Raw genomic sequence first — 9,700 nt, 5'->3', positions numbered from 1 at the left:
ATAAAAACGTTTTTATGAAATAAGTAACAACCGTCCTGCTGCGACTACCTTCATACCGAGGTTGATTTGCATTGTCCTTGTATTGTACAGTTGCGGACCAGTCTTACGATAATACTTTATCATAGTGAGGATTTTAGCCGGGATTAAGCAGTACCACTTTTAGTAAGATTATTCGTATGATGGTAGGAGGCAGTGCGAAACTTCTGGCTGATGGACCAAGAGAGAACTACGTCGTCGAGAACTACCGACCGCAAGTACAAGCCTCGGTGTATCAGCACTTGGTTAGAAGCAGGGTCCTACAAAATGAACTAACACAGGCGAAAACCCCCGGAATTAGCCGCACAGCTTGCCCAAAGAGCACGAATACTGGCAAAACGCATATTTTACAAAAACTGCAGCACATTTGTTTCCTGATGTAGACTCAGAAAAATTGCCGACAAAGTCGACGCCATCCGATAAAGTAGTTCAGTTGAGAGGTCTGTCGTTTAAGTAGACCAGCCGGAAGCAAACCGAGATGTTCATCTAAAAGGACGCTGTTTCTTCCCTACAATCACGCGTAGTACATAGTGTATGCAGATAGTACATAGTGTAGTACATAGTGACCAGCCCTTTTCATCGTCTGCAAACTTCTGCAGCAACGGCCACAGGCACATCAGCTGCGGCTGCGAAGATTCAAAATTCAGTTTCGTCCTCCGTGTCCCAAGAACACCCTGTGGCATTCCGTGATGCCGATGCGGCGTCACCGTCATCCACGCCCACGGCACCGTCGATACCACAACGAAGCTCGAAAGTTTTGGTAACCTTTTTCGTGCCGTAGAGGATAACACTGACGTTTTCAAGACCAATTCCTACCTTCAACTACAGCCATTTTACGACAATGGTGAGGATGTACGGCTGACTCAGACCAGAGCATTTTTGCCATCAACAGCACTGCCATTGATATTCTCATGTTCAAACTGGTGATTCGAGCCCTGCCAATCGATCGCCTGTCCATCATTCGAAAAAAACTCGTCGCTGCAGCGTCGATCTAGTACACCCTGCTGAAGCAAGCAATTCTCCCGCCCTCCTGCATCCAGTAACATCCCTCAGTACCTGGGCCGGCGAACTAATCCTCGCCTGTTACCGCAGCAGCTCTCACTACCCGTAACTGCGTACCTGCATGTTCTCCATCATGTATCGACCTCGTCATACTTGTGAGTCAGACATGCCTGCCCAAGTGTGTCTCGGTCCCATCCCCGACTGCAACCGTGAGCGCATTTATGTCACCACACGCTCACCACATGGACACACAACCAAGATAAGTTCGGTACCCGTCTCCCAACGGGGATCCAACAACAAGCCCACGGCGTCCCTCACATTTTACCGCTTCCTTTCGCCGACGTCTGAGACGTCGATGCCTGTTTTGTGCTACAAATCTCCTGCTCATTCCACCATTGCAGCACCCGCTGGGGCTGACACCCGAAACGCTGACCTCTGTACCGCCACTTATGCGCCAAAGAGCGCGACATCACCCACCGAGGAGAGAGGCGTTTTGAGTTCTGCCGCCTCGAATCCTACTGCCCGCAAATAACCGCAAGGAGCAAGCAGCCCGTCGCCAGTTCCACCTCAGCCGTTAGAGGCAGCTGATGGGGCAGACGTTCTTGAGGGCACGTCCTACGTCCAGGAATCAGACTCCCCCATCTCAAGGATCAAGAACTTCATGGAAGGGGCACAGTTACCACCTGTAATTCAACAAACGTGCCCACGCAAGCCTTTCGCTTTGACTATCGTGTCTCCAAGAACGATGGCCAGGACTCTGCACCAGCGGGAAGCCTGTCACCGTAAAAAACGAGTGCCGGCACACGGCTGCACTAAACGATATCAACGTGAAGGCTGGACAAAATGGTACCACGTTAGATACGACGGCCAAAGGATGCCGAAGGGACGACGGCCAAAGAGGTGTCAGCATACGTGGCCGAGCTCTATAGGCAGAACTCGTTTCAGATGTGCAATGCTCTTCAAGGAAGACTAAGTACATCCAAGACGTGGAACTTCCTCCGCAACCTAATCGACCGCACACTAAGTCGAAGTGAAACAAGTAAGACGATACAAGCCATCATTCACCAATTTCCTGGCACGCAAGAATATCTGTTACGGGAGCCACAGGCAGGATATTTTCCGCCTACACACAGGGTGCAGTTGTCGGAGTACGCGAGCTGTCCAAATGCTGATCTTGACAGCCTAATAACATCAGCCAAAGTGAGGGCGACTTTGCTTTAGACCCGCCGAAACACGTCCCCTGGCATGACCCTGGTGTCGAACAAGGCCCTAAAAAACCTGGACGACGGCTCCGTGGAGGCTTTGACCACCTACATGAACGAGTGTTGGAGAAGGGGGCGGTGCCACCGGCCTGTGAAGAAGCAGGCATTCGTGTCCTTCCAAAACCAGGCAAAACAGCTTGCTCGGAAAACCTTCGCCCCATCTCCCTCACTTCGTGCATCGGAAAGCTTATGGAACAAGTCTGTTAACGGTGTACAAAGGTTTCTTGAAACGACGAACAAAATTACTAACCCGATGTTCGGGGTTCGCCCACAGCTCTCAGCTTAGGACGTACTATTGCAGCTGAAGAAGGACATATTTGAGGCCGCCAGTCGCAACAAACCCAAAGCGATCCTGTCTTTAGACTTGAATGGTGCGTTCGACAATGTAACACACTAAGCAATCCTCATAAATCTTGGCAGCCTGGGTTTAGGGGTAAAACGTACACCTTCATCAAGAATTTTCAGTCCGATAGAACTGCAATCGTAAAAATTGGTGACGTGCAGTGTACCCCCATAAAGTGTGGCAGTCGTGGTACACCACAAGGGGCAGTGCTATCGAGTCTCCTTTTCAACATAGCCATAATAGGGCTTTCTTGACAGTTGGAGAAAATCCCAACAATAAGCATGCCCTTTTACGGGGACGATACAACGATCTGGATTTCCACACGTTCTCCCAGCGTTATGCAACACAGCCTACAAACGGCAGCGGGCGTATTCAGTACCTACGCCAGCCGGTGTAGTTTAACTTGTGCCCCATAGCAGTCAGTACTCATAATAGTACAAACATGCCGCCAGGATACTCTAGACAGCATCCAAATTTGCCTCGACGGCATACTCATCAAACCGAAATCCTCAATTATATATTATAAGTGACGTGCAAGGAAAACTGCAAAAACACCCTGCTTCTCGACAGGCTTAAAGAAACCAGGGCTCAAATTATTCAGATGCTGAGTAGGATAGCGAAGAGGAGCTGTGGACTAAAAGAAAACGACATGGTCCGTCTTGTGCAGGCCTTTGGCGTCTCCAGAATCATAGACGTGGCCACCTATGCGGTTTTGGGGGCATCGGAGCTTGAAACACTAGACGTCCTTCTTAGAAAGGCATACAAACAAACCCTGGCACTTCTTTCGAGCACCTCTCCGGTACGACTCCTGGCTTTGGGACTGCAAAACACCATCGAAGAGCTCATAGAGGCGAAACTGACGGCGCAGAAAGTAAGACTCGGAGCAAGCCCAACGGGAGGGAAACTCTACCTACGCTTGGTTACATGGCACCGTACATCACGGAAAACGCTGTGGACATCCCGCCTGAACTAAGAACCACACTTCTTGTCCATCCCTTACGCCGGAAGATGTCCCCCAACATCATGAGGGAAGACGCGTAGAAAGAGCTACTGCACTACTGAAACAGTCCGGAGGACAAGACCACATCTTCTACACAGACGCGGCGGAATACGCGAGGTACGAGGCAAGATCGGCAGCCGTTACCTCCCCAACCGACCTCCTTTACAGCCTGACGCTTCGGTCATCTAACACCCAGCAGGCTGAACAGACGGCTATCGCCCTGGTCCTCTCCCAGATAAAGGCCAAAGTAATTATTATGGACAGCCAAGCCGCCTGCCGATCATACCAAGCAGGTATGGTTTCATGACAAGCGCTTCTGGTTCTCTTTCAACGACCACCACAGAAGCAGGTCACAATCTTTTTTGCCTCGGCCCACTCTGCTCTTCGCGGCGAACAGACGGCACACGTCTGGCCCGAGAACGCGCCCGCCGGGCACCGCAAAAACAGTCATAGCGAAAATGCAACCGCTCCTCACATACGCCGACATCACCCAATATTACCAACTAGCGAGACAAATCTATCCACGAGTCACCGATCATTCCACGAAAGAACAGGAAGCCATCCTGTGACAACTGCAAACTAATATGTACCAACACCCAGCAAGACTATACGCCATCCTACCTACTCTCTACCATTCTCTGTGTACTTATTGCCAAGCCCAGGCACACTCTACTATATCGTCTGGGAATGCCAACTAAACCGAGGTCTTCACCCCATTACCAAACCCTCACGCGAGCACTGGGAGTGTACGCGGGCCAGCTCCTGCCCTGAAACGCAGCTTTTGCTACTAAAAAGGGTGAAGACAGCCGGCAGTAGCAACGAGTCTTGGACTGAAGACCCCGGCCACAAATGTGCTCACTTCAACTGTGATTAAAGTTTCTTTCTCTCTATCTCTCCCTCTATCATCTGGATAAAATCCTCAAGTGGTAATTACATGTAATATAGAGAAGAAGGAACCAGCCTATGTAATTTGAGTTTTTATAAAAGCTTGCGTAGCTTTCTTAGATGAACCTTCCTTCCACTATACTAGCGTTTGGCCCCTCCCTTATTAACCCCGGCTTGTCAGTACGGGGTACACGTACACTCAGCCTTTGTCCTATGTTCAGATGGCAAGGAACGAAGCCATTAGACTACTCTGATGCTGTCCATTTCATGCGAATGTCGTGCACAAGAATACAACCTATAAAAATCTGTCCCTTTCAGCCCGCCAAATTTGTAGGATACATTAAGGATAGGTTTCTGGATAACCTAGTTTAGGACCATATACCAGTCCCTTTCACCCTACTTGCATAGTTTGTCAACTCAAACTGGCAAGTGTGACTACCGATGCAATATCCAACCCATATGTTGTAGATTTTATTTCCTACGCTGGGGTTTTTTTCTTTTCTGCTCAATATAAAAACTAAAACTTTCTGTGGTCCAGGTAATATCCCAACTGTGTACTCCGTCGTAATGCTGAAATTCTCGCGAAATTTTTAGTTGCTGTTTTCCGTGCTTCCTTGCGATCAGCCCATTTACGGGAAACCTGGAGGATGGCCCGGGTGGTGCCTATATTTAAAACAGGGAGTCCGTCTATCGATAGAAATTTATCGCCCAATTTCCATACCTTCGTCGTGCTGCAGAGTGATAGAGCATAATATATACCACTGAATAAATGATAATTAAGTACAACAGTCAATCTTAACAAAATTTCAGCACGGGTTCAGAAAGGGCTACTCTACCGTTATTGCTACTAATGACAATTATCCATTCGCTTGCTTGCCAAGTTGATGTCATTTTTTGGATTTTTGGCAAGGTACCTCACAATAAACTAATTTTAAAACTTAGGTTGACTAGGGTCCAGAAATATTTGTCTCTTGCATTTCAGCTTACTCGATCAACCGCAAACAATTTGTTGGTGTGGGCGGGCAGCACTCGGGCTGCCTTGCAGTCACTTCTGGAGTACCACAGGGAGGTGTATTATGTCCCATGCTTTTTCTCTGGCACATCAATGACATTGTTGATGTAGTTAACCCGGGTGTTCAGAATTGACTCTTCGCGGATGATTGTATCTTGTATAAAAATGTTAATTCGGCAACTGATCAAGATGACCTGAACAATACACTAGGAAACATTCTGAAATGGTGTGATGAATAAGGCATGATTCTTAATGCTAACCAGAATGTGTATCTTCCTCAAGCATGTGCACACTCAAGCATGAGCACAAACTAGGTTCGTTGCCGCTAAGAGAATTGTATAACTAGAAGTATTTAGGCATTGCACTAACAAATAACTTGTCCCCGAACCTTCACATCAACAACGTTTGCCCTTCTGCCTTCCGAAAGCTTTGTTATCTAAAACACAAGCTTAACAATTTGCCACGCATCTGCTCCTTTTGTTGCAAATGTCGTCAAAACACGGTCGTCCAAGGAAATGCCTCCGTTTGCTTTTCCGCTCACCTCTCATGCAGTTCCTGTACCGTTGTGGTCCTCCCAAGACGATAGTGTAAAGTTGGGCTTCTTGGTGATGAGTTCCTGCAGGCAAAACATGAGGCAGACACAGGACGAGACAAGACATGGGACGAGGACAGCGCTCGTCCTCATCTCATCTCTTGTCTCGTCCTTTGTCTGCCTCGCGCTTTGCCTACAGGAACTCATCCCAAGTTAAACACACCAAGACTTTCCTCAAGACGATTTGAATTTACCGCGTTCCACTGCTACAGACGGGGTTCCTCTATGCCAGCGCTGCAGTACGGCGGTGACGCGCGTGAATCGGAGTAGTCGACGTCAAGGTTTAGAGAACCGCGTGGCCGTGCTCCACGTTCGTTCCAAGCAGAATGTGGAACCTAGCTAGTGGAACAACCGATTTAGCCCTGGCCAATCCCCCCTTGTGGGGGCGTGCCAAATTCTTTGAGGACATCATCATCATCATCTTTCGTTACTGTTGCAGCGTAATTTTTTTATGGCGCCTTGAAGTGGCGCCGGCAACAGCAGGCAATGGTTTTCTGCAGTACATGTAGAATATCACTGGCTATCGAAAAAACCAAGCATCCATGAATTTTTTTAATAAAGGAACACTGTAAATGTCCCTTGTGTACTAATTTCGTGCATTATGTTTGCATAATGTTTTGTTCTTTTTCAACAAAGTTAACAAGTATGAACATAAAAACCGGGCTTAGACGTTTACCTTTGGCTTTGAGTATATAAGACTATTGCGCAGATTTTGTTTCACTCTGGCCTGGTGGCTAAACCGAGTCACAGACAGGCAGACAGACAGACCCAAGTCTCTTGCTTTAAGTAGCCCGAGAAAGACTATCGTTTTTAAAAGTGCCCCGCCAAGTGTTAAACTTTTAGCTTACGTTATATTAACAAGACCTAAGATCGAATCTGCATGCACCGTTTGCGATCCGTATAAAGAACTTAACATTGAAAACTTTGCACGAATTGAAAAGATTATGAAAATGTATATATGCACAAAGAAATTTATGAATGATGCGAAAGGCATTCTTTTCATCCAAATGTAATCGGTTTCTTCGCTCTATCTACCATTTAATAGCTTCGTTCTCTGTGATTTTTTCTGCACCACAGTCATCACTTTTCTTTCCCTTTTTTAATACTTCTATATGAAGTCAGAAGAGGTGTGACTGTATGAGCTCATACATTTTCTAAAAGATATTTTATAACCCATATTATTTTATTATAACAGTTCTTCATGCAAATACATGAGCTCTCCATTTATTCACAGCCTATTGAACCTCCATATGTATAACATCAATCATTTAAAGAATATTTTGAACGTTATAAAACTGGCTCGGATTCTGAAAGTGATGTCTAAGGGGACGAAAGATTAGCTGAACATTTTAGGAAACCCACAAAATGCATTACCTGAAATATCTTTTGTTTCCAGAATACAGGGTTGGAATATTGAGTGTGGACACAAATGTGAACATTGTTTTCCTGCACAACAACAACCTGCTGTTGCACAAGTTTCATAGGCGTCGTTGCGTTGTGGCAGCCATCGGCTGTATTGCATTTCAAGAACATGGAAAAAGAAATATTGCCATTGTTTTTCCATAGGAGAAGACGACGTTCCTGTACGAGTTGTGAAAGCGCCGCTCAGCAGCGGCGCCACTGGATCGTTTGAATGAGGTCTATCATCATTATTGGTTTCTGGGATTGGTCGGAGTGTATTTAAGGAAGCGGCCATCACTTTTCAAAGGAGTATAGGTGCTCTATTAATTTTCATATACGAACAGCATGCATTATCTTATTTTCTGTGGAACAGGAGGATAAGAAGGTTTTTGATTTTCGATTACCCAAAGAATGAACTATCTTATAATTTATTTCTGCAGAACATGGAGATAAGAAGTGTGAGTCTAGGACCACAATTGCAAAACTTATTGAGTACAAGAGAAATTTGTCGTACGAGTTATGGGAAGCAGCTGAGAAGCGACGCCAGCGTACCGCTTGTATAAGGTTGTTTTTATTTACAGTTTGTCGCCGCATGGTTTCTTCTCAGCGAGTATTTACAGTAGGGTGAATAACCTTGCCTCTGTAGTATCGCTCGATGCAAGATTGTTGTTTCCAAAAGAGATGCATTATCGTTAATAATTAAATAATTTAGGGTATGTGGAGATAGTGAGGTTGTGCCTGGACAGAAATTTTTGAAGTAGGTCTGTTGTAAAGAAGCAATGTTTGTAGTACGAGTAGCAGAGGCGACGGTGCGGTGTAGCGTCATTGCCAATCTAGAATCACAGCTGGAAAACCCCTAACACTTTAGGAGAATTTCTGTCGTACCAAAAAATCGTTTTTGCAACAGAAGTCCCGTTGTAACGACAAAGCCACCTGTTACGACACGAATTCGTGTCATTACAAGAAAAGTCTATTTTCTCTACGAAAAACCTTCCTGTAGTAACAACAGAACGGCCATTTACGCTACTCTTTAAATCAAATCGAATCAAATCAAATCACTTTATTAAAACATCCTAGGATGCTTAGGCGCACGGACAAAAAGCCGAGGAAAGGCTTAAATGAAGGTCCGCGCCCCCTACTTGGCATAATGTGCAATAACATTAAACCATGAGCAACTACTGATGGAGCCTCAGGATCACCAAAAGGCAGGAATTGGGCATGCCCGAACATCGAAATCACAACCGGAATGCGACCTTCGGAGGAACATCACAATGTCGACGCGACAAGAATACGACAAGATGACAGTGCGAAGCGCAAAAATACCAAGAGCTACAGAATTTTTTCTTGTCGTCTTTTTTGACTGGAATGACCGCTAGGTAGACCTCTTCTGTCTTAAAAGTGTTTACCTTATGAATTACATACGACAAGAATATATATTAGTTGGAACACTAGTGTGCAACGGCGTAAGCCAGTTTGTTATTTAACAATTCTTGAGGCTGCACGTAGGAACACATCTTCCAGATCAGCCATTTATCCCCAGTTCTGAGGGCATTTGGCAGACTCAATCTTGGCTTTCTTGATTACTTATTTTCCCACTTACGCTTGTTTTACTATGATCCTGTTTTCAGCTTATGATTTGAATAAGTCTAACTTGGTGATTTTGTTATGAACAGCGCTCATTTCTAATTGTGTCAAATGAGGGCATGTCAAGTCAACTTTTACCCTTCCAACGAGGATGGCAACCCGTTTGCCTATTCCCTTCTATCTAGCAATGCTTTTTTCCACATTTTTCGTGTAACTGATGTAGTTCTTTTGGCCTAAGCATGCTGACGCTCAGAGCTCCTTGTTAGCTCCTTTGAAATTTGAAGAAGCCATTCTTTTTCTTGCTGTCGCAGAAGTTTTTTTGAATCTTATTTTGAACGAGGATACTACTGCCCCAATGCGGCCGCTAGACCAGCCATGCTAAATAGATTTTGACTTGAGTTTCTATCGTACCTAACCAAGCTGAATTGCTGGCTTCAAACAATATGCTCTAGAGCAAGTTATAGAGGCGTCGCTGAGGATCGGCGCCCGTGGGCTGCTTGAGCGAGGTGTATTTTGGTACATTTTTTGTTTCGTGGTTTATGGTTGGCAAGGTTTTATGGAAGCGGGCATACCTTATTCACGG

This window comes from Haemaphysalis longicornis, unplaced genomic scaffold, assembly GCF_048455015.1.
Source record: "Haemaphysalis longicornis isolate Haplotype H1 unplaced genomic scaffold, Haemaphysalis longicornis Haplotype H1 scaffold_12, whole genome shotgun sequence".
Lineage (NCBI taxonomy): Eukaryota > Metazoa > Arthropoda > Arachnida > Ixodida > Ixodidae > Haemaphysalis > Haemaphysalis longicornis.
This window is presented reverse-complemented; position numbering follows the sequence as displayed.